This window comes from Micrasema longulum, unplaced genomic scaffold (genome assembly GCF_059751315.1).
Source record: "Micrasema longulum isolate JH-2025_06_02 unplaced genomic scaffold, ASM5975131v1 h1tg000261l, whole genome shotgun sequence".
In the NCBI taxonomy this organism is placed as follows: domain Eukaryota; kingdom Metazoa; phylum Arthropoda; class Insecta; order Trichoptera; family Brachycentridae; genus Micrasema; species Micrasema longulum.
In genome coordinates this window covers 1,111,554-1,138,401 of record NW_028277465.1, presented here as the reverse complement: position 1 = coordinate 1,138,401, position 26,848 = coordinate 1,111,554, and the positions used below count along the sequence as shown (strand labels likewise).

At 31.8% G+C, this 26,848-nt stretch overlaps 1 protein-coding gene across 2 annotated transcripts in view; it reads right to left on the bottom strand.

Moving 5' to 3' along the window:
- The window catches only part of LOC148283109 (trehalase-like), a 37,747-nt gene extending 11,621 nt beyond the window's left edge, over window positions 1-26,126 (bottom strand). The window contains exon 1 of one of the 2 annotated variants that reach the window (XM_088224074.1): window positions 26,023-26,126. The gene's annotated coding sequence lies outside the window, so the exon portion shown is untranslated. The remainder of the gene's footprint in view (window positions 1-26,022) is intronic. The other variant, XM_088224075.1, reaches the window with a different exon arrangement.
- Between the last annotated feature and the right edge of the window lie 722 nt (window positions 26,127-26,848).

The window sequence follows — 26,848 nt, the reverse complement described above, 5'->3', positions numbered from 1 at the left end:
TACATCTTCTCATGCACGCACGTCGATTATTCCGACTTTTCACATGACCACTTTCAAGAATTTGTTGTACTTGATCATGCCATGTCTTTCTCGGCCTTCCTCGACTTCTACAACCAGACACATTCGCATCATAAATCTTTTTAGCCGTTCTTTCATCATTCATTCGCTCCACATGACCGAACCATCGCAAAAGACCTTTCTTAATTTTGTCGATAATGCTTAACTCAGCCTTGCATTCTGCTCTAATTTCGACATTAGGGCACCTATCATACATTGTTTTTCCGCACATTCGCCTGAGGGATCGCATTTCAACAGCATTCAGTCTACTTTCGTCCCTTTTTTTCCAACTCCATGCTTCGCTTCCATACATTAGGGTTGGTACCAGAACTCCATTATGAACTGCTAATTTAGCCTCTTGCGATAGACACTTATTTGCTACGACAGACTTTAAGGCACCATTAACTCTGTTACCGGCACTAACCCTCCTTTCAATATCCTTGTCCATATTTCCATCTCTAGTAAACATACTACCCAGATATACAAATTCTTCGACCTGTTTCAAACTATCTCCATTTACTACAATCTTACATTCAGTCATAGTTACATTTCTTTCAAAGACCATGACGTTCGACTTTTGCACATTCATTAGCAAATCACTCTCCTTGCACACTTCGTAAACCTTTGTAACCAAGGATTGCAGTTCCTCTTCGCTGTCAGCTAGGAGGACTGCGTCATCGGCGTACAGAAGGCAACTGACAGTAAGATTACTCGACTTTATTGAAACATTAAATATCTTGACAGAACAATATAAAGCCTTCTTTGTCTTTTTCCACTCCGCTCCTTAGTGGAGAATCCGGACATCACCAGACTCCTCCAGGAGACCCTATCGCCAGCCAGCACTTTTGCCTCTTCCCATGTCATTCCCGCGTCCCTTTTTTTCGCTGAATAAAGCCGAAAAATAGCCATTGACGGCCTTCCAGGACGGTGGAAGCCCGCAATGCAACTTGGGTTTCAACAATGCAACTTCCCGGAAAGTAATTTGTTCACGAAAATGCCTAGGCAAACACATAAATTTATTATTTATTGTTTTATTTGACAATAGGTCTACTTTACGCGTTGTTTATACCATTATATAATGCAAACTCTAAATATAAGGTACACGTTTATTAATCAAAAGCATATAGCTGCTAAACTGCCGATATGGGTTCATATTATCTGCAGAAGCCGTATTCAGCAAGTGAATTGCTCTATTAATGAGTGAATTCTGACTTGCATTCGTACGACTTCTGGGTGCGTAAATAGTACACAATATCTCGCTCTAGCATAATTATTGGGAACATGCAGACTGATCTCTTTCAGTATATTTGGATTACATAAACATACAGAAAGCTTATAGAAATGTTTCCAAGAAAAAAAAGGCGACAAGATTCGAGGGTGTTATAATCCCAGCATCCTTGCTAAAAGTCATGATAAATTCAAAAATAAATAATTATTCTTTTTTTGAAAATATAAGTATCGCCAAAATCGCTTTTGAACCTTCTGTATTTTAAGGATGCGGTACGATTCAGAAAGGTCCCAAATTGTGGAACAGTATACTAGTATGCAGCGGACTATTACTTGTTTATCATGTAATCTGCAAAGTGCAGTAGTATATTGAAATATCTAGAGTTTTGAAGTACAAATTTAAGCATCTTACTAGATTTATCCATAACACCAGTACTAGTAATACGGGACTTCAACGTGAAATTTGCTTCAAAAATAATACCGAGATCTTTGATTTGGTAATTGCGTGGTAAAAGTACATTATTCGTGTTGTAAAGAAATAGAAATGTTTCATTGAAGCTTTGTTTCGCATTCTATTATGAAATGTGGATATTATTTTTTATTCCTCCGTATTTATGTTTCATGAATTTAAAATACCTACAGTATATTATGTGTATACGCATCAACCTTATGCTGATAGTGTATATAATAATAATTAAACACTGCAACATTAATACTAATATTCATTCACTTTAATATAACACACAGGTACATGCTCCGTGACATATTTGATATTATTCTAATAATTTTGAGCACCATAATTACATTACTATTTGACATGTTTTCCAAATACGTGCATTGGAAGCATCCACCACATACCCAAATCCGTTTTAAAGACAAAATGTCTTTCTTCGGATTCACTCATACAAACAAGCATTTTTTTTTTCATTACGAATTGATTATGTTTCATCGTTTACTTACCAAATTCAGTAAGGAAAAGCGCGAAAAAATATTTACATTTACAACTTTCAATGTACCTTTCACCGTCGCTATAAAACCACCCCTCATCGTCTACAAGGTAGAGACAAAGGGAAGTATAAATAAAATAAATAAATAAATCCTTCACCCATTTCAAACCCATTTATGTCGACAGTGATAGGAAACGTTAATTACTACTCTCTGGAGCACTAGAACGCCTCCAGGTGACTGTCAAGGCCAGAAGGCAATACGGACAAATTTCGATCTTATGATCAATGAAATAATAATTTTTAAATAATATTTGTGATAAAACTAGACGGTTATTGGCAACCAGCTTCACAGCCGCAGCCCCAGCTGTTAGCCACATGTTTGCAGTTATCATGCAGAGGATACCGGACGCGAGACTACCTACTACATCTACACTTCGGACGTCAGTTGTCAGTATCCTTATTTTTAACAATTATATAGGGATATTCAAACCATAATTTATTAATTTAGTTGTTTATTATTTACTTTTTATCGTGAGCACTTGACACACTTACTGTTCTATTCATGACTTCAGTCAAAAACTTAGGTATTATCATTTATAGGCATTTAGGGTGGCACAATCAGGTTAACGAAATAAGTCTTTAAAAACTTTTTAGCAGTTTGCACTCACTTAAAAAATTACAAAATTTATTTCCAATTACCGTTAAGCAAACATTAGTCCAGAGCTTACTTCTTCCACTTCTTGACTATGCGGATGTATGTTATTCAGATTCTATCTCTGAATTACTTGATAAGTTGGAACGATTGCAGAATGTTTGTATACGTTATATCTTTGATCTTCGCAAATTCGACCACATAACCGAATATCGTTCGCAACTACACTGGCTCAGTATCAGGCATAGAGGAATCATTCACATTCTATCACTTCTTCACAATATTTTAAATAATCCCACTTCGCCTGTTTATCTGATAGAGCTCTTCCAACCTCCATCACAACACGGGCTATCTCTTCGTTCTGGTAACGAGAGAACCCATTTAATACCCTTTCATCGCTCTAATTTTCATGCCTCCTCTTTCACAGTAGTAGCTGCTCGATTGTGGAATAATCTACCCCTTAATGTTAGAGACGCCCTTTTTTTATTTACATTAACGTTAAGATTGAAATGTCACATATCTAAATAATTAAGTTGTTCCTTTATCCTTCTTCTTTCTTTCCCATCCCCTGTCTTCTTTTCATAGTATAGTGTTATTATTTTTATTTTGTTAATCTTTGTTTTTAATTTTGTATATGTACTTATAATTTTCTCCAATTGAACGGTTTGGGTAGGTAGGAAGAAATTTCCTTAAGACAATATGGCCGCCTTTATATGTATGTAAATTGTATATGTACATAAAGTGTTAAATAAATAAATAAATAATACTCTGGCCGCGAGGCTGACGAAGGACGCAGAGGCCTGGAGATATTTGTGGATACCATGTGCTCTACCTAGAGAGCGAATATGGACTGAGTAAGGTTTTCAATAGTCTTCAGTCGGTCATTTGATAATTTTTAAATGTCGTACTCTAAAGACGAATGAGTGCAGCATAGGGACAGAATGTTTAAAGTACGTATTTATGTACGTCATATAATTATCTCCATTATCATAATGTCACTCTCCATATGTCTCTTTTGACGGTCAAGTTCAATACTTATGTTAATTCTATTCTGTCGAGAATACCACATTTGTAATTAGTGCCAGCCATCTCTAACGTTAGTTTTCCAAATAAATAAAGAGAATAAAGATATGCGTATTCTAAGAAACTTGTGGAACGAATATTTCGATATAAATATTTATCCGATTTTCAATTATTCAACATAATTTATATAATAAATTAATTTATTAATAAATTAACGGAAACAAGGTTTTCAACCGAAACTCACGCAAAGCAGCCGCTTGACTCACGCTCGGCAGGTTCCAGGTTCGATTCGTGAGAACGCAAAAAATATATTAGATTTTTCTCAAGCCTGTGCTGATTTTACCACTGTAATTGGGCCTCCTGACCTGTATTATGCAAAAAAAAAAAGTGTTATACCGACTACCAACATAAGTAAAAAAAAACAGAAACGTTTTCGGGGATACAAGTCATTAAGAAATAACGTCGCCGCTTTTAAATTTCGATAGGTACGTGAGTAAAAAAAATACTAAATTTCATGTGTACTTGAAATTTGAATCAACGGAACGCCCGCACTGGAAAGGTTGAAGTGAGTTATGTAGTAAATATAATTTGTGTAAAAAATCATTTCAAATTGTTTCGATATACTAATTTATCGGTTCCATTTTATATCTGTGCATTATGATAATTTTTATTCATTCTTTTTTTTAAATACCTATAAATAATATACGTATAGGTACACGTTGTTTCAGGGCCAGACCACGAAACTTCAGCTAAACATTCCTCGTGGATTTTTTTTTTAAATTCCAGTTTTTTTTCCAAAACTCTTTTTTTGTGAAAAAATCGTAATATTCAAAATTTGAAAATTGAGAACATCCTTTATGTCTCGGACAAGCATCTCTTTCACAAACCCCTATTCCTTCCCTACGCAATCGTTTCGTTGGTCAAATACATTTTTAATCTCTTTTTTTTTAAATAAATGAAAAAATACAATTTAAAAAAAAATTAATTAAGATATTTTTAAAAACCGATCATAAAAAATTTTGCTCGGTATTTTCACGGCTTGGTTCTGAAAAACCGTGTATTTTAACTCTCCTTTTTGTGATTTGCTGTGTGTACAGGCAGATGAAAAATTCAGTGTTGTTTTGTTGTGAAATAGGACCAGAATCCTGAACGAGTGAGGAAATCGAGTAGAGATAAGTCCGCCTCGTAGTGTAGTGGTCGCGTACTAGTTAGATTCTTAGGAAAATCGACATAAAATATAGTTAAAAAGGTAACAGAAATATTTTGTGTTTCTGGACTGGCACCTGAAGCGCAAGGTTGATCCACCTTTTCTTCATGTAACATTGAAAACTCCACCCACTTATCCGGATCCGTTTCAAAAATCTTGTGGCCTCTTTTCATATCCGCACATTGCAAAACAAATATTTTTTTTAGCTGTAATGAACGGTAGTTTTTTTTTCTTTTTTATTCTTTTTTTTATAAAAGTCTCGCGTTTTGTTTAGAATTAACATTTACTGCTTTTAATGCCCTTATCGCCGTTAGAGCAACCTTAGTATTAACCTAGTATATACAGTCATTTTATCTGTCACCCTAAATTTTTTTTTTTTTTTTATTCCAGTAAAATGGCTATAAAGTGCAGAGCCAATTCTACCATATGAACATATAAACATGAACATAAATATAAATATAAACAAAAATATAACAATAAACATAAATATAACAATAAACATAAATATAACAATAAACATAAATATAACAATAAACATAAATATAAACATAAAATAAAATTTTATATTGCAGCACTTATGGTGGTCTTAACATATCGCGCCATCGCTTGAACAACGGTGATTGGATCCACTCTGCAGTGGCTTGGAGAATTTCGTTATTAGACTTTTTTAGGCGTTCCCATAGGCTCCAGGCTCTTTGGCGAAGCAGGGCAGCGAAGGTGTTTATTCGTCCAGCTGTAAACATTTCAGAGGCACTGCAGTACCTAGGCAATCCGAATAATTGTCGGTATGAGTTGTTATAGGTGATCCTTAATTTATTCCACGCTCCTTGCGTATAGTTGTTCCAAAGTTCCGCTGTATACATGGACGTCAAATACGAAGTAAATTTAATTTTTCCAATTCTGACGACGATAGGGTGTGTTAGTTCATTAGCATGTGCAGAAACAAGTCTGATCGGGATAACCAGAACCGTCACCACCCCTCTACCAGCCACAATTCAAACCTATTAAGCCCAAAAGAAAGTCATTATTCAACCTTTATGCAACAGATGATCAATATACGCTGTATTTGGTTTACCGATGCCGTACCCCATGCACCAATGGATGCAGAAAGGGGCCACATTGATGCACCAGCCACTGGATTTAGCCCCCTGCGAGTATTTCTTGTTCATGTGTAAGGACGACGTTTCGCGAGCATAGAGGGAATAAAATTCGGAACGCTGACAAAACAGCGGCCTTATTCTTTAACTAATTTGTTTTGTAAATTCATTTCGTATAAGAGGAAACGAGAGCAAAATATGACATCAATTTCGTTTAAGTGGGATGGATATAACGAACGAACGAACGAACTAACTAAACGAAATTGTGACAAAATAAGCCTAATGAAGGTCATACTAAAAAGTAATTTCCATAAATGTTTAGAGGATTGAAAAAAATGCTGGCATAAGTGAATTATATTCGATGGTGATATTGGTGGTTACCCTAAACAGGACAATATTAATATTGAGTAATAAATTAATATGTTTTTTAATGCATACAAACTCCGCGGTACGCCCAAAAAAATGGAGTGTTGGTGGAAAACAGGTGTAAAACGATAGAGAAAATATTCATATTCTGATATGGAGAGGTTTTTAAGCATATCAAGTCTTGAAAAACGCAGATGCATTGCAGATATAATCTGCATGTATAAAATTATGAACTGTCTCATTGATGCCCCTGAAATTTTGCAAAAGATTCTTTTTAACGTTCCCACCCGTAGACTAAGAAATAATGAAATGCTTTTCCTCGGTCACTACAGGACCAATTATGGTGCACAGTCGCCTTTGCCCAGAATGATCAGGCGGGTGAACGATCATCAAGATCTTGATTATTATGGTGTAAGGATGTCTTTCTTTACAAATCAGCTAAAGAATCTGTATAGTTAGCCTATGCTTTTTACTTAATCTAAAAAATCTATCATCTGTCTTTGCTGCTTATTTCTGTTCCTTATATTTTTTTATTCCTTTGTAAAAATTTCTTTTAATTGTAATGTTTATAATGGACTTTGTCCGTAAATAAATAAAAAAAATAAAAAATAAAAAATAAACTACGGAAAGGATTCAATTTTTTTTTAAACCAAGCAACGGTTCAGATTATACAACAGCTCCGAGTTCCGGGCGACATTTATCACAGTGATCGCCATCATCGGGTGAACCTAACACGGCATACGAAGAGGAAGAAGAAATTAATGTCAGCAAAACGGACCATGTTCCAAAATGATTGCATATTTTATTTTGAACAAAGCATTGGTAAATTGATAGAGCCTTGACACGTCACTCAAGTCGTGACGGTTATCGTTAATCGCTCATTGTTATAATTATATACCAACACACTTTTTACATTTATTGTTAGGCACCTTTAATATGGTATATTAAATAACGGGTACATTGAACTGCCTGTGATCTGATAAATACTAGATTAGTGTGAAACTTATTAACTTATTTTTTAAATTTGTATTCTAAAAAATATCTTCATTCGGGCTGCGATATTCTTCTTTTCCAACAGGTGATTAAATTAAGTTAGGGAACTCGATCTCGCGGACGGAAGAAGTTGAAAGGTATGTACTCTTTTTTATTTGTCATTACTATAAATTATGCCACGTGCTCCTATAAAGAAAAATATGTAATTTTATGATTTTTAAATTATTTTTTTTAAATTTCGATTTTTTTTCAAAAACGTTTGAAGATGATTTGATTTTTTTTATACAAAACAACTAATGCAAAATCACTCGCCAAAGAGGGGAGACATATAAAAAATATATAAACAATTTATAAAATTATACTTTATATGAATTTGTGGTCGTGTGTAAAAGTGTTATAAATAAATTTAAACCAAAAATATCAATATTTCGAAAATTTAACACATTAAATGAAATGTTTTTTAATGATAATTATAAACCAATATTTTTATCATCATCATCATTCCTTTTCCACACCTAATGGTGCATAGGGCACTGGATTAGTACACCAATCGCAGCGTATCTTGATCAATTTTGTTACACGAAGGTAAGGTGATCAGTCTAAAGCTTCAGGTACCAGTTAAAGGACTTTGAAATATTCTAGTGTGAAAACACTTCTTTAAATAAATATTTCACATCAACTATGTCCGGAATCGAACCCGAGACCTCTTGCTTGATAGGCAAACGCGCTGATCTTTACACCACGAGGCCAACATTGTTTATTATAGCAGTGTGGAATACATCGCACGAGTAAGTTTTTGACGTTTTTAATTTTTTAGCGTCTTGCTTGTATGAAACGAAACACTGTGCGGCGTGCTTCATTAACATTTTTTTTCATAATAATGTATCATTTATACAAGCGCAATTTCAAAGCCGGTTTTACAAAACTGATTATAACTATATAATTAAGCAATAGTGCAATTAATTAGACTTAAAATGTAAGTTAAGCTTTTATTTAATTTTATTTTTCTCATAAAAAACACATTATAGAATTTATATAATGGTTTCAACATGTCGCTAGAAAAATATATATATATAATGTGTCTCAATTACATTATGAGGATAACTTTTATAACATGATAATATTTATGCTAAGTACTTGTTTTAGTGTATCAGTGTTATAAATTTCAGTAAAACAATTTATTTAATCGTCACACGCTAAAGATTTATTCAAATGACCGATCAGATGGAAGTTCTAAAAAAAAAAAAAATTATTGTGCGTAATCAAAATATTATATATATATATTATTATAGTATCTTTTCACATTTGCAATGTTAAAAACAAATATAACAAAGTTTATTTACAGAAAAATAACTGATTATAATTGTAAATTTTATGATTAACTTTATATACATACGTATACGTGATTTACCTACACCTGGTTAACAACTACTAAAAGTCAGCATCTCTACTGATGATAGTCACCGCACGCGCCTGGTGCGTAGCACTAACTATGCACAACATTATTTCTTCTATCGTTCTTGTTGAAATTATATTTCTTTTTTTTCTTCTTTTTATATATTTGACATGCCCTTTAATGTATTTAAAAATAAACTAAGACTCATTCTGCGCCCTGGCTGCTATACGCTCCCACATGCTTTTTAATGATATACACGTTTACACACGCCTGAACACTTACTCTTACAGAAATATCCACAATAAAACCTGTACACTTACTCTCATACAAATACACACAAACACACACCTTTACATATTGTATAAATACGCACGGACACATTTGAAAATGAACCATAATTTTAAATGTATGATTATTATTTTGAAACTTCGCAGGCCATATCAATCATAGTTTGCTGTATGTTTATGTAAAATGAAATAATAAATATATTGTTTACTAACATTTGTAAAATTAATTTATGGATTTGGTTATCTTAAGAAATATTATTTAGTAGGTATTACGAAAATAATTTTTCAGCGTTAACATAATTCACTGAAGGTAAAAAATGAAGTTTTAAGAGAGTATGATGAGCTAACGCTGTATAGTACGAAATAGTTATGTGCATAATCGGTAATTATAATCGAATAAATGTCATTCGAATAATTCCGTTGTTTCCGTAACTTAATTATTCGACAATATACAAGACAAGTATAATCAGTTGGCCGATTGGTTTTTTTTTAAACCCCTTTTTTAGGGGGATAAAAATCTTTTTAAAAATTACATTCTTTATTATTTTCGCATTTACTTTGTGGAATCACATTTTATGTATAAAATAATCAACACAATTTGTATTTTTACGCCACATATGAGTATTGATAACAACACTACTGATTTCGAGTATTCTGAACTACCTATCATCAGTTTATATTTACACCGTGTAAAAATACAAAGTGTATTATTTATTTTATTACCAAAAAAAGATTTGAGAATATTAGGTTACGGATTTTGGTTATCCGATTATCTTAACAATTTATTTGTTTTCAACCGATTATAAGTAACTATTCAATAGGTACTCATAAGCCCGGTTGTTTCATCATAAGAATCATTAGTTTTAGGTAATATTTAGAAGTAATAGTATAAAATCTTTTTTGAACAAAAAAAAATATTTTATAAAATCTAACTACTTTTGATTTTTAACAAATACCAATGATCAAACAAGCTGGTCTTTGAAGAATTCAAATTATAAACAATACCGCTATGTATATGTTTTATAGAAGTTGTATTTTTAAATATATTAAAAATTTGTTGACTTGCGTATCTTTTCATTGTTTTTTTTTTCAAAAAATATTTATACATTTTTTACTTATTCAGAGTACCAGCCCCTAACCTTTATTAAAAAAATTATGTGGGTGAGATTCACCCAGCTGAACCGATTTACCCACTAAGGAACGCCTGAAAATAATTTTTTAATTTTCGTTCTTCTTCTTTTACCAGTTGGTTAATTCAACAATGTTTTGAGTATGTTTAAATGTTTTCAGACTGGCTGAATTTTCCCCTTAAGGAGTTTTTTAGATTTATATTCGTTCCAACACAGAGAAAAAATATTTTTGAGAAGGGAATATGGAAGTCTAGGCATTTACAGGACTTGCGACGTGTCATCAGAAAAAAAAATGGAAAATTGTTTTCGGGCGTTGCCTAGTAGATGAAATGGTTCAGCCGGATGAATCTCACTCACATGATAAGATTTCAGCTCTTTTACTTCACAAAAGTCAACAGCTGGAATAGTTGAGGAAATGTGGATGTTTAAACGCAGAATGGTGAATTTACACAGTGTGTAAAGTAGCCAGTTTAAGCTGCCGATGAGAGGTCATAAACCCTGTAAATGCATAGACTTTTATATCCCCTTCTCCAAAATATTTTACCTCTCTGTTGTAACCAATTTATATTTTAGTAGAACCAGTTTTTTTTAAATATTTAAAGTTATGTGTAATTTTTAACGAGTTGTTAATAACTTAATATATCAAGCTACAGTAGAGCAGGGTTAAACCTCAGACCGCGACACCACCACGGGATTCTAGCCGAATTATTGGTTATTCTTACAACCGGTTTCTAATTATTCGGTTATATCCATCAGTCGGTTATGCGCTCCGCACTATGGAGACATCTAACGAATAACGAAGCAATCAGTACTTTGTCATTAAATTGGTAATGAAAGGCACAGTTAGAGCTGAGAACGAGATAAAGGAAGTACCTTTACTGGAGGTATTTTCAAATTCGTCAGAGAACAAGTAAAAGGAAAGTAATTAAATAATCTTTCACGCGAATAAATACGAGGAGGAGAATGGTTTCAAATATTATCACGGTAATAATATGAACAAAAGTTGTGGTCCCGTAGTAGTGTTGCGAGCTAACGGATCAAAGTTGCAAGGCTCAAATCCCGCTCTAGCATAACTAGATTCTTGTTTTCAAACGCTAGACTTTGAGGAAATTGTCAGAAAATTGACATATTTAGGTAAATATTGTATGTAATCTTTTGCAGAATATTTTATTTTCTCTTTCTTACACACAAATATCTCAAATGTCTATTTATTATAGGAGCAAAAATTCATTAACATTTTATTGTATACCCACGAACAGGCCATGCCTTTGTGGGATTTTTTGTTTACTATTTTTACTATTAATATGCATTTCATTGCTATGTAACTATCTTTTATTTTAGAATACTCTGTTTTACCTCTTATGTATATTGTAAAAAAAATAAATTTAAAAAATAATAAAAACTAAAACGTTTCGTTTTTATATAAAACAGAAAAATATATGTTTTTGTACAATACTCATCGTGGCAAATGCGAAAAATAAACGTTAAATAGGTACTTATATACATATAATAAAAACGCGTTTCGACAGGCTCTACAAACTTTCTTAGCAACTATGTTTAATAACAATAATGTAATAAAATATGTAATAATTATGGTTACAATGGGAAGTTAACAGAGTTATTTTCTTATCATTAATATTTAAAGCATTAACATTGTGGCCAAACATTTAACTAAATGTTATCAAATATTTTTACATACCTAACCACTAACCGACTTTTTTTTAAATTGGTGTCCTGACAAAGAGACGGGTACGTCTCGAAACTGGTAGACATGGAAAAGTCGGTAAGTGGTTATTTACAAATATTAAATAACAATAATATTTTTATTCAATTATCTATGAACTTAAATATATTTTTATAACAAAAATTAGAATATGTGTACATTTTTTAAAAATATTTTAGTCGGCAGCATGAAATTGAACATATTTCAATTAAAAAATCATATCAGTATTCGTACATTTTCGTACAGAAATTTATATTTTGCTTTACTGACAATCGAAGAAGTTCTCATTGCGATAGGGACCCAGATACTGTAGAACAAAGGAAATGTTTCGGGAAGGTATTGTTTCTTCTTTCGATTCTCTCCTGCAATGCAAGATCCGTCGGTTTCTAGCGAGAGTCGGATAAACAAGGGAACTTCTGATTTTTGAAGTCCAACTTTGGCTTAATTTGTAAATTAATCCAAAGTAGTTGGACTTGTTTGGACCTATCTAAAGAATTTTGAATGTTCAACACTTGTAACAAAATATAATAAAATAAATATACAGGTGTTCTTTAAACCCTGTCACATCCGAAACCACGATGATCAGTATGGGAAAAAAGACATATTAGCATATTAAAAAAAATATTTAGAACGAAGAAATTTTTTTAAAAATAAAATATTTTTTAAAAACAAATGGTTGCTGACTTCTGCAGGGGAGAAGCGAAGGGGGGGCGGCCGTGCGGTTAACGCTGTATTAGACTCCCCCCTCCTACCTCCTCGTTTCTCCCCTGCAGAAGTAAGCAACCATTTGTTTTTTATTTATCTTTTATTTTTAAAGATTTTATTCGTTTTACAAATTTATTTTAATGTGCCAATATATCTTCTTGCTCATACTGATCATCATAGTTTCAGATGTGACAGGGGTTAAAGAACACCTGTATATGCATACGGTTTCTGGAATATTTTTATTATTATTATTATTATATGAAATTAACTCACTTGCCTGCTTTGATGCAAAAAAGCAACTTATTGCACAAAATTACCATTCAAACGTTTAATTTTATTTTTTACCTTATAGAACGATAGATACGTTTCTAAAACGTTTTAAATTTTAATTCTATCAGTATTGTAAGATCATACGAATTACCAACGGTTTTGGAAGTATATCTAAACCTTTACAGACAAGCGCGGCATTAGATTTTTTTTTAAATGAATAACTCGCTAGGCCTAGACTGGGAAAGAGGGATATGGAAGGAGGTAATGAAAAATACATAACAACACCCAGACCAATTGAGAAAATACGAGTAATATTTCTTGGATTTTTTTCTTGCAACTGCCGGGAATCGAATCCGCGACACCACTTTTAGATGGAGACTATCCTAAGCAGAGAACACTCCGTTTTCATTTCGTATTTACTAGATTTATATAGATTTTCTGTTATTAAATATGTATACTTGTTTTATGCAATAAATTTATAAAATAAATAAATTAAATTAAAATTAATAGTGTGTAACCAGCCTAAGACAGATCGTGAGCCCTGTAAATTCCTTGATATATTTCCTACTCAAAGACGAACTCGATTTCTGTTAAAATATCTGTCAATCTTTCAAAAATTTTATTTTTTTTATATTTGATTGACCTTACCATTTTTTTTTATTAAAAATTTAGCTTGGAATTGAACATCTCTGCATTATTATATATTTTGTTTTTCCTTCAAAAATGTACGAAAAACTAAGCACGTGTTATTACAACTTGAAAAACACTTTACAGTGGCAAGTTTATGTCCTTGATCAATAATTGATTGAAAAAAACAGCATACATGGCGTCATCGTGCAGGCTATATTTAAAAAAAAAAACACATTGTTTTCAAACCGGACACCATAAAGATTACCATAATTTAATTTTGATTCATGCATCTTTTTATCCAAAAAAAGTAACTTTAAATTTATATAATTTTATTCAATTTAATTCGTATGAAAATGTATGTAACTATAAAACTAATCTTAATACCATTATGTAATTTTGCGAGTCTTGTTGTTATTTTAATTTGCATGATGAACAAAATAACTGATTAAAGCAAAAATAATTATATTTATATTCTAATTTGATATTCGTTATTCTTGATGTCCTATTAATTGTATTACAGTACTGTCAATTATTTTTGTATTTAAAACTTCATACACAAAAAATATATGCCTTTTGACAGGCTTATTGTAAAAACCAAAATCTTCCAGCCAACCGAAAAACAGACTAGTGAAAGTAAAAATTGATGAACATTGGTACCTTAAATTAAAAAATATATAAATGCGCATTTATTTTTAAACTACTGCCGTTTTTTGTAGTATTAACTTACTAATACAAATACTTATTTATATAATGAGCAACGTAAGATCAGGTAATTTGTATAGAAGAAGACAGGAAGAGAATCCAAGAAAAAAAATGAAGTAAATAAAAAATTAAGGGAGGTTAGTCTTCTATCGATATATCATAATGTTTCAGGTTTCTTAAAAGTGGCCAAAGAAGGTGCATTTTTTATATGAAGACGTAGCTTATTGCAAAGTCTGGCATCTTCAACAGAAAATAAATGAGGAACTTCAGCCCTACAGGAAATTGGATACAATTAATGTTTTCTTGGGCGTGGAAAATATTGGTGCATTAAATTGTTCGCCAAAGTTTCCTAAAAATGTACAAAAAAATATATGAAAAATATTTTTATAAAAACTAAATACTTTGAACGGCGTCACTAGTTCATATGAATCAACCAGTGATAAGGGATTTATGGAAGATTTCCAAATTGCAAGCCGTCAATGGACTAATGGACAGAACTGATCTAGAAGAAGCAGAAAAGAACCTCTGACGTCACACGCTGAGTTATTTCTATATTATTCCTATATTCTTATTTCTATATTATTTCTATATTTCTATATTATTTCTATATTTTTATATTAGGAGGGCTGACCCCAAGTAAATGCGACATGTAGTAGTGTAGTATCAAAGACGGACATCTATACTCTGTTCAACGAGACTGGCCCTCGTTACACGTGCTCGCCACGAGCCCAAAGCGTGGAATATGGTCTGTCTAGACATTCAAGGGTCCGTTTTACAGATTTGGCTAAGTGTGTAATATCGAAATAAAAAATATTTTAACAGCTGGAAATAAATTAGATTATTAAAATTGTAATTTTGAAATAATCAGTCAACATTATTTTTTTCCCATTGTTTATGTTTGCAATAACTGCACACCTACATTTTTGTTTATTAAAAAATAAAATATTTTATAATACCTACGGATATATACTACTAACAATAAGGCTTTAACAACTAATTAAGTGTATTGGCATCATAATGTTTCTGCAAAAGGGTAGGCAGAGAGGATAGAACGACACACCACCAAAAAAGAAAAATTTGTCTACTCATACATATTTTCTACATATAAATTTGAAATTAAAAATCAGTGACAAACTGTTGATTTCGAACGTATTTTTTTAAAAAAATAACCTTTTTTAAAGTCTTATCTGCACCCGATGGAACATAAGGTGCTGTAAGATAAAATGAATTCAGCTTATCGCAACTATTTACTATAAAGTGAGACGATCGATCTCACGCTTCAGGTGCTAGTTTAATAATGATAAAATATTACAGTGTGATATGATCCATTAAACAATCGTTTGCTCGAACTGGAATGTATCACTGTGATAGAATGTGGAATAACCGGTGAACGACCAATTTGTATGTATAAATGTAAAGTGTAATAAAAAATATAATAGTCCAAGTCCAAAAATCTGGATTACTTTTACACCGAAAACTGTAGTTTTCACCCGCCCGGACACAGACACTTCATGCTCACTAATATATCTTCATTAATTATTCACCTATAAGGATTTATCAAATCTCTATTTTGATCTGGTATATTTAATTATCTAAAACATTAGAATTGTACGTGTACCTACTAAATTAAATCAACGAGTAATTAAATGTTATTGATTCTTTTAAATTGTATTTATTGGAAAACATTCAATGTAAATGTTTTTAAAAAGGAGAGCGAAAGATATCAATAATCTGGATTGAAAAACTGGCCCTTACTCATTTCTAGTGTTTATTGTTTATTTAGAGGATCTTTTAAAAATGTATTTACTTTAGATGATTTTTAGCTACACTCACTTTTTAACCCTGATGGATCTATTGATAGATTATTTTTGTTTTCTATCCCAATATGTTCAACGAATTGTTTTTAAATACCTAGATTATAAAAACAACAAAACGTTTTGTACTTCTGCCAAACAAAATGGATTTTTTACCCTTGAAAATAGACGCACTGTATCTGAATTATGCTATTTACATAAATTATTAAATAATAAAGTAGACTCTTAACCTACTCTCCAAAATTAATCTTAATGTCCCCTTTCGCGTGACAAGAAATAAGTTTATTCCATCTGCAGTCTGTAGCACTAACTATGCACAGCACTCTTTCCTCTATCGATCTTGCTCTAACTATAATGCCTTTTTTTCATCTATTGTTTTACATGCCCCTTAATTTATTTAAAAATAAATTAAGACTTATTACTTCTGGCTGCGATACGATCCCACTTACTATTTGATGATGCACACACCTGAACACTTACTCCCACACTAATACACATAAACACACATCTACACTTACTCTCATACAAATACACATAAACATATCCTTTTGTTGTAACACAATTTAATAATATGTATGATTTTTATTTAGAAACTTCGCTGGTCTGTCTTTAAACCGTTTATCATATATTATATCATTGTTGACTGTTTGTTTCTTTAAAATAAATAACTACTTTAATTGTATATATCAAAACACATATTTCTAGTTAAAAATATCAATATTTCATTACTCGTTGCTGAAATTTAACTGTAAAAAATCAGTTGTCCGATTTTGATTAAAAAAACTTGTAGATGTCCGCCTTTGACACAAACTCAGTCACAGATGTTCGTTTTTGATCCAACCATTCTAATTCATTGTCAGGTGCGGATTTGGTATCTGGTAATGTTTTTTTTAGTAATAAATAACAACAAAATTTTACTCAGAAAACCTTTAATTTTTGCGTATCACAACGAACCACTGACTGCAACACACTATCCGCCATGACAGTTTACTAATCACATTACCCAAATACTGGCTTCTGATTGGTTAGTTATACCGGTGTCCGATTTTGGAACTAAACACCGATTTTTGATGGCGGTTTTCTATACTCACTATCCGTTATATATTTAAAATTATCAGTCAAAATCTATCAGAATAAGTTGTTATCTAAATTTCCACCAGAATGACAGATGTCCTTCTTTGACACTACACTACTCAACTAACATTTTAGTTTGTTCCTGAATTTTCTGGAATTCAAATATTCTCATAACTGGTTTTGAAGACAATCGAATAATTCGATTCGATTTGATTATCATAACCGTTATATGCATGACTAGTAACTAGTCGTAATTAATATTGAACTTATTGTTTAACCTTATCGATTGCCGATGGGTACTTGAAATTCCATGCTCGTCCTTATCTTACTTGCAGAGGCCATTCTCACCTCATGAATAATTTGTCGTCCATCACTTTTAATATATTATTCGAGTTAATTTTGTTGACGGCATATTAATCGGAAATTGCCCTAGTCAGTTAGGCGTTTCAACAAGTTTCTATCGATAACTGAATCAAAACTAATATTTGACACACTATTTGACCTAAAAAGGCAACGTGGGAAATCAGAACTTTTGTTGGATCTAAATTAGTCGCAACAGAAAAGGAAAACATTTTTGAAAAACAATACAAAATTTAAAAATATAGATTACACAAACATCACTCTGTCAGATTTAAAATTTACATTAAAAATGTATTATGTAACTTAGTAGACATTATAATAATAAATATGTACATCTCCCCTCCCCTCCTTATCCTCTCTTCAAGCATTTTTGTCCTTATCCCGCCCAATTTACAGTAACTTAATGTTCTTAAAATAAATATTAAAAAATCTTTGATTATTGAGTACATGAAAATAACATTTTTATATGTATAAATTGTATGTATTTATTTGATATGTAATATATTTTCTTTACTAACTTTGTATACTATGTGGAAATCTGTAATTAGTTCTGAGTTTATACACTATATCTGTTTGTTTACTAAATATGTATGTAGAACTGTTGATTTCACAAATAAAATAAAATAAAAGGAAATATGGAATCTAGGCATTCACAGTGACCTGTCATTGGCTGGTTTAAATGACCAATTTACACCCTGTAATATTCACCATTCTGCCTATGTTTAAATATCCACATTTCCCCAACTCATCCATTTACATTGAGGGGAGATCCTTAAGCCCACCATCCACGCGCAGCTGTTATAGAGTCCTGGGGGACTCTCTGTCAGCTGCGCATAGAGGAAAGTTATTATATTCTTAAGGAATACAAACTCTATGCAGATTAAAGAGGGGGGAGGAGAATGTATAGACAGAAGCTAACACGTCGTCCCCCCCTCCCTCAGGATCCCCTCAATGCCTCTTTTTTTTAATAAAAAAAATATGTATTTACACAAACAATTTAAATAAATAAACGTATCCAAATATACAAAAACAATTTCTTAAAGTTATAGTAGCACAATAAACATAACTTACACAATAAACATAAGTAAAAACACGGATATTTACAATGAGAGAACGGCTTTGACTCCCTGGGTGGTCAGAGGCAGAGGATCCGAATACCACCCCTGTAAGGGGAGGACAAAACAAAAGAACGTGTGCGTTTCGCTCGGAAGGAAGCACAGTCCCAACTGAACGATTATCCCACGGGAACAGTTCTGCCTATGTTTAAATATCCACATTTCCCCAACTCTTCCATCTGTTGACTTACGTGCAGTAAAGGGGCTAATACCTTTATCATGTGAATGAGATTCATTCGGCAGAACCATTTTACATAATACTGGGCAACGCCTGAAGGCAATAATGTTTCAATTTTTATACTTCTTCTTATACCAGTTGGTTTAATCGACAGTGTTTTGAGTGTGTCCAAATGTTAATAGACAGGCAGGATTTCCTCCCTTTGAAGTTATTTAGATCTAAATTGTAATCGGGTTGTGGTCTTATGGCTAATGTCTCGGACTCACGGACCAAAGGTCTGTGGTTCGAATCCCACTTTACCCCAACTTGATTCCATTTTCTAATAGTGAGTTTTTTACAACTCATTGAAAATGGCCCTCAAAATTAAATATTTGGGTAAATCATGAGAACGCAAATATTTATTTTACTATAAAAAAATTAAAAAATGTAGCAACAGAGAGGTAAAACATTTTCGAGAAGGGAATGTGGGAGTTAAAGTATTTACAGGACTTATGACCTGTCATTGGTTTATGTGATAATTTTATACACTTTAATATTCACCATTCTGCCTATATTTTATCATAATTACTCCTTCGATTCGTCCATCTGTTCATCTTTGTGGAGTTAATAAGCCGGAACCCTTATAGATGCGGGTGAAATTCGTCTGACTAAATTATTTCAGCTTTATATTAGGCAACGCCTGTTAATACTTTTCAATTTTTAAACTTCTTCATGAACCAGCTGGTTTTATTGTGACTTTTGCATAAGCAGAGAGCAAGGACTAATCGTCCATACTCGTGTAAGCGATTATACACAGCTTACCATTTTATTTAACTATCTAAATAAAACAATTTACATTATGTATAAATTAACGTTACCGTTTATATCTTCCTTAAAAATAAACATCTTCATCATCTTAACATCAAAATGTATACAGTATTTTAACATCTTAAAACCCGGTCGGTATTTTTTACATCTTGAGTAAGCTCGCGATTACATATAATATCGGCCTCGTGGTGTAATGGTCAGCGGGTTTGCCTATCAAACAAGAGGTCTCGGGTTCGATCCCGGACATGGTTGATAAGAGATATTGATTTAAAAAGGTGTTTTCACACCAGAATATTTCAAAGTCCCTGGACTGGTCCCTGACGGGTGAGACAGTTCATCTTATCTTCATGTAATAAAAAAATTAACAAGATATGCTGCGATTGGTGTGCCAATGTAGTGCTCTACGCACCATTATGTGCGGAAAGGAAATGATGATGATGATTTAAAGCTTCTCTATTTAAATAGCGTTTAGAACATTATTTCCTATGAACCATAATTTTCTTTTGATAGTGTACAGTTGACAAATGACACCAGTTCTTTCGTCCGCCCGTCTTTATGAATGTTTCATAACGCATGTATTTTTTACATATTTTTTTTTGCACCACAACAGGCCAGGAGGCCTAATTACAGTGGTGAATTACATCACAGAGCACCCAGGCTTGAGAAAAATCACATTTTCATTTTTGTGTTCTCACCGGGAATCGAACCCGGAACCTTCCGTGCGTGAGTCAAGCGTCTTGACCACTACACCACGGAGGCCGCCCGTTAGTGTTAGTGGCGCTCCGCTCGCTGCTGCGTCAATTTTTGGCATTATTCATTTTTAGAAGGAACGAAGCGCGCGGTGGCGGTCTCGTGGCGGAGCAACATTTTTGTTGCAATATTAATGTCATTGTTTTATTTTTTATTTCTTCGGTAAAAAATAAAATATTCACGTTTTCTATTCCGTAAAAGAAAAAACTTTTTTTTGTACATAGTGGGGCGTGACGTCTTACAATAATGTGTTTATTTGATTTTTAATAAGTAAATATTTTCGGAATAAAATATAAATTACAAAAAAATATCTGGTGTTCTCAATAACTGCTACACAAAATAGAATTATTAATATAATTATATTATTACAACTATTTTACCCGAGTATTTTTTTTACTTTTGCATATATGTATTGTAGTGGTCCCCTAGTAGTGTAGTGGTGGGCACGTTCGCCTATCCTTCTGAAGATCTTGGGTCCGATTCCTGACCAAGTCAACATAAAATATTTGATAAGGTAGTTTTATTCGTATACAATATTTCACTACCCTTAGACGCTCACCTGAAGCGTAAGTCAGATTGCTTTACCCTAATGTAACAGATGATCGAGGCATGTTGCATGTCTTCCATAAATGTGTTAGGTTTTAACATAAGTGTTGTTCGTTTTTGCCAAATTTAAAAATGAGACTTAAAAGTAAAATAAAATGGTTAAGGTTGTACGTCATTCGAAAGAAAATGTTCTGCTCTACAAGATATTGTATTTGCTTTTTCGTTACAATTTTTAATTTAATTTATTACCAGCTATCAAAATGGAATGTCAAATATACGAATGTGAGCTTTTTCGACACCTCCTTTAGTTCGCGTTCAATTGAGGAAATAAAGTTGCCAAAGCTGCTCGTGATATTTGCACAGTATGAAGATGCTATCATTAGCTAATTTGCTGTAAAATAATGAAGGAGAATAAATTATTGTAAAAGCCTGATGGAAATTACATTAGTGACTAATTTTTTGTAATTTGTTTTTGTTATGTCCGCTTATTCTCTTCTTTTGGAAAAAACGGACACAACTTACGTTAACGCCAACAAATTAAGGTTCATTTTTTATTTAAGGTAAATTTTCTAATTCTCAAAAAACAGAGGAAAGGAAAGCATTGCTTTAGATTATTTAAAAACCTACCCACGTTAATGGGTCTTAATTGAACGTAATTATGCGGAAAGCAGCCAGCAATAGAAAACTGAAACTGAGATAATAACACCTTTGTGAAAAGAGTGAGTAATCAAATCTACACAACAGTTGGAATGTTTTCGACTTTCACAAATGAAAAACAATAAAAATATAAGTTTTTTTTATATCACAAACAAGAATCTAATGATGCAAGAGTTATGCAGAAAGATAGTGATCTGAAAATAGTTTCGATTTTTGTCATCGACACTATTTTCAGAAGTTGATTTTTACAGTTTTTTGTATGAAAGCGGCCTGGCTGTTTTTAGCAAAACATAGAATTGACCTTACTGCATCCGATAACACAAATATTTAAGTTTTTCAAAATTGTGGACTTTCTGCATAACTATGTACAATTATAAACCTGGTAAAAAGTTATGCCTAGGTATTTAGGCATTTAAGAGTGGAGGTTATCTACGGAAAGTGTTGTATGCTCCAGGTGCATAAGGAGAGCCTCCCATAGGACCGTATTACGGGAAGGTTGAGAACAGGATGCCTCGCTCTACAGAGAATTTAAACTACCTCAGCCAAACATCATTATACTTATATAGGACGGAAGTTTTTCAATCATTTACCACAAAATCTACGTCAGGAAATAAATTACGGAAAATTTAAGGATAAATTAAAGAAAAGCTTCTTGACATAATTAACATTAACTGTATTTTGAAAATGGATATGTATGTTTAATATGTGCCTGTGTTTATGAATTTTGTGTTTTTATTTAATATTTTTTAGTGTTATATTTTCTCAATTTTTAAAATTATTTAATTTTTTATTTATTTTATTATTTTGTTTTGCATTTTTTGTTTCGTTTTTATGTTATTTTGTAAACTTGACAAACACAAGAGCCAGACTCTTTTTTGGCAAGTTCAACCTTAAGTGTTCCATTTTTTTTTTACTGAATGTATTGTTTAATTGTTTATTTATGATAATAAAGGTTTTTATTCAAAAATAAAAAATAAAAATAAGTTTTACCTAGGCATAACTTAATACCAGATTTCTAAGTAAAGCCTAATATGTCAGTGCCTATCGGATAATCAATTGGGGCCTTATTTAAAAACCTAGTATAAGCTCTTAGCTCAAATATATACTTTATATTTATAAAGTGATGAATATTTAGTTCTTATATTTGATAAGCTTTGCATTTTTAATTGAGTAGTTTTAGTTTTTTTGTATTTTGTAATTGTTATCTTATTATATAAAAAATTATATTTTAAAACATAAAGAATCTCTATCTCAGAACAGACTGAGCCATATTAGATGGAAACTATCCTAACCAGAGGATGCTTCGTATTCATTTTGTAATTCACTAGTTTTATATAGATTTCCTGGTATTAAATTTGTACTTATATATGCTATCAATTTATGAATTCAAAAATAAAAAAAGTTACGCCAAGGCACAGTGGTAGAATAAGGATGGAAATACCATCCTTATTCCACCACTACGCCTAGGCGTTACTAAAACAGGTTTAAAAGTAAGGCCCCAAGTAAACTAACAACTTTCAATTACGTTTGTACAAATGTGATTATTGAAAGTTTTTGAAATTTCTATTATACGCACACAAAGTCAAGGAAATTAAAGGTATAAAATGCCCCACTTTATAGCTTCTATTTCAATCGTGATTGAGGCAATTAATTATAAATACAAAAATAATACTACCTACTTAATAAAAAATCAATGCCTTTTTTTCAGCCCGTTTGCTATATAATAGAGAATTTTCTTATAAGTATATTTTTTTAACAAGTGTTACATTTGAGTTAACTGCATATATGCATTACAGTGTATGCAAGAGTGCATAAAAAACATTTATACCTATCACATTATACCATTTTTTATTTTATGAGATGATAAAACATTATCGATAACTGCATATCAAATGCACAACTACAAATTAAATAACGTGATTTATGAATAAAACTATCGTAAATTATTTTATCCGATACCTAAACATGACAGTTTTACAGAACTATTGTGTTGAAAAGTTTGACTATTATTTTGCTATGATTTAAACAAAATACAATGTATCTCGTCGAAAGTTCACAGTCATCTCGGTTCAGTCTGTCATTTTCCATAATATCTACAATATTTTGCCAAATGAAGTCTAAATTCCATGAAAAATAACTCGTAACGTCATATTCACAATTTATTTCCCAAAATTTTACCTTGAGAAATCCTAATCAAAGTGTTTATCCACTCAGTATAAAATCTATTTATTTATTATATACACCCAGACGGCTTTTACGTGACGGGTAAAAAATTACAATTCAAGCGTTTCATGGTATAACAAGTAAATATGCATGTCGGTCTAATAAATATGTACATAATAATCATTTTTTTTTAAGTATCGAATTACATTATGCTTTATAGATATAGGTATATTAATAAAGTTTAATGTTACATAAACGTAGGTAGCTAAATAATTAAATATTTTTGAAAAATTATAACAGTTTTAGGCAAAAAATGGAAGTAAGCAATAGGTATCATATAAGTGTAGGTTATTTAAGTAAAATACAAAAAGTCAAAGTGATTTTTATAGCATTCGAATAATTTATTTAAGTTATTTTGATTTTATCACCGTAAGAATTTTTAATCTTAAAATCTACAGTGGAAAATGAAACACATCAGTTTCTTCATACTTGTATCCGAGTCGGTGTAGTCTGACGATTGGATAATTTACGAAATAATTATGTCTACCAGACGCGACAACAAAGGTAGACTGCAATATTGTACATCTATTTGGTATTTTGATACTTATCAGTCTCGTTAAATCAGTAACGTACAGAGTGGCATTCGCTTGTATCATTGAGAATTCTTCGCTTAAAAAGGGCTGACAAGTTTAAAAGGTTAAGTATAAAGTTATAGTCAGTCTGTTTGCTGGAAAATTAAATTTAAAGTTGACAAATCTTTTTCGAAAATTTATTTCGAACTTTTTCCATGAAAATGTTCACCAAAATTGAAATATTTGGGTAAATCTTATGATTTCGTTCGTTCTTATGAACGCATATATTTTATTTTTTTAAGGTTTTTTTTAAACATTTTGAAGCAAATATCCGTGGAATATGATTGCCTTGTTGTAAGTCTCATTAATTTGAGAAGCAAAAACAATTAGCAACTTTTTGTATCAATTTCTATTTACGCTTATTGTAATATGTCTCAGAATGATTGTAAATTATAGAAATAGCAAATGTTAAGAAATTTTTTTTTTTTTTTTTTTTATATTTGCGTTTTTATGATTTACCCAAATATTTTGTTTTGAGGGTCATTTTTAACGAGTTGTAAATAACTCACTATTAGAAAATGGAATTAAGTTGGGGTAGAGTGGGATTCGAACCACAGACCTTTGGTCCGTGAGTCCGAGACACTAGCCACAGGACCGCAACCCGATCAAATTATAATAATAAAAATAGTTATATAGTTTTATTCCACTTTTATTTATAAATTTTTACCAGTGATCTGGTTGCGTCGTTACCGACATCGCCAGACTGGTGGGAGACTAAACAAATTTCTCAAGCAGGGGTTGTAAATCATGATTTTATATTATTATGGAAATAAAAGAATTTAAATTAAAATCATTTAAGTATAAGGTAATAACAATTATGAAAATGTAAGTTTTGTTTGAATATATAAAATAAAAACTGGTGTAAATTTTATAATTTTATGAAGTTTTATAATGAAAGTGTATTTGAATTATGTATTTTTTTATTTAATTAAAACTATAACAGGGGCCGCTGCGCTGGTTTGTAGTTCCATCTTGCACTTGTCTCGTAGTGTAATGGTCAGCGCATTTGCCTACCACCATGCAAGAGGTCTCGGGTTCGATTCCCGACATGGTTGACATGAAATATTTATGTTAAAAAATGTCTTTACACTAGAATATTTCATGGTCCCTAGACTGGTACCTGAAGCGTAAGACTGATCACCTTAGCTTCATGTAACAAAGACTTGGTGTACCAATGCAGTGCCCTATGCACCATCAGGGGCGGAAAGGGAATGATGATGATGTATAATACTAGTTTGAAAACAAGAATAATTGTTTTAAGACAAAATAAAGATACAGCGTAGTAATGGTGAATGAATTAAAACAAATGAATATATTTATGTAAAATTAATGTTTGGTTGTCATCATGAAAAATCATATGTATTCATTTTATATGCATACCTAATTTTAACTATAGTTTAACTATACTTTGTTAAATTTGTATCTAGTCAATCGGTTATGTATTACCCAAGGTATTTTTTTGCTTTTTTAGCAATATTACATTACGTACATTAATATAATTCATGTATATTCACCTTTATGATAAACAGTGGGAGAAATAGTGGCTAACTGAACAAGCACTGCACTCGTCGACTAAACACAAAGAAATGCGACGATTGATTACTTTTTTCGAATATTTATATAGTAATTATTCTTGTATTGATAATACGTTATCAGTGCGTTTATTCACACATATAATTATGTACATCAGTATTTATATCAATCTTATGTAGGTATCAAAATAGGAAAATATAACACGGTTAGAGTTAAGTAGAAAACTGTTACATTATCAACAATTGTATTTTATTATAATAGTTTGAGTTTGTCCAAACGTTTGTAGACAAAAACTTGATTTCACCCCCCGGGGAGTCATTATGATGGAAAACATTAAAAATAATGGAATATGGGAGTCTAGACATTTACAGAGCTTATGGCCTATCATTAGCTAGTTTCACCTTAACTTTATGTTACGGCATTTTAGTTCTATTTCACAAACATGACTGTATTTTTCAATTGCCTGGACACAGAATATCTTACCTAGATGTAACAAAAATGATCGAGATACGCTGCGGTCAGAGTAAAAATGCAGTGCCGTACGCAAAATCAAGTGGCCACTTTTACACACTGTGTATAATTCACCGTTTTGCCTATGTTTGAACATCCATATTTCTTCAATTCTTCCATCCGTAAATTCTCTATCTCTGTTGTAATTTGTTCATCTTAAAGACTCTCTAGGAGGCGGAATCCAGTCTTTTGTCTAAAAACATTTGGACAAACTCAAAATACTGTAATAAAACCAACTGGTCCAAGAAGATGTATAAATATCGGAAAATTGTTTTCAGGCGTTGCCTAGTATGTAAA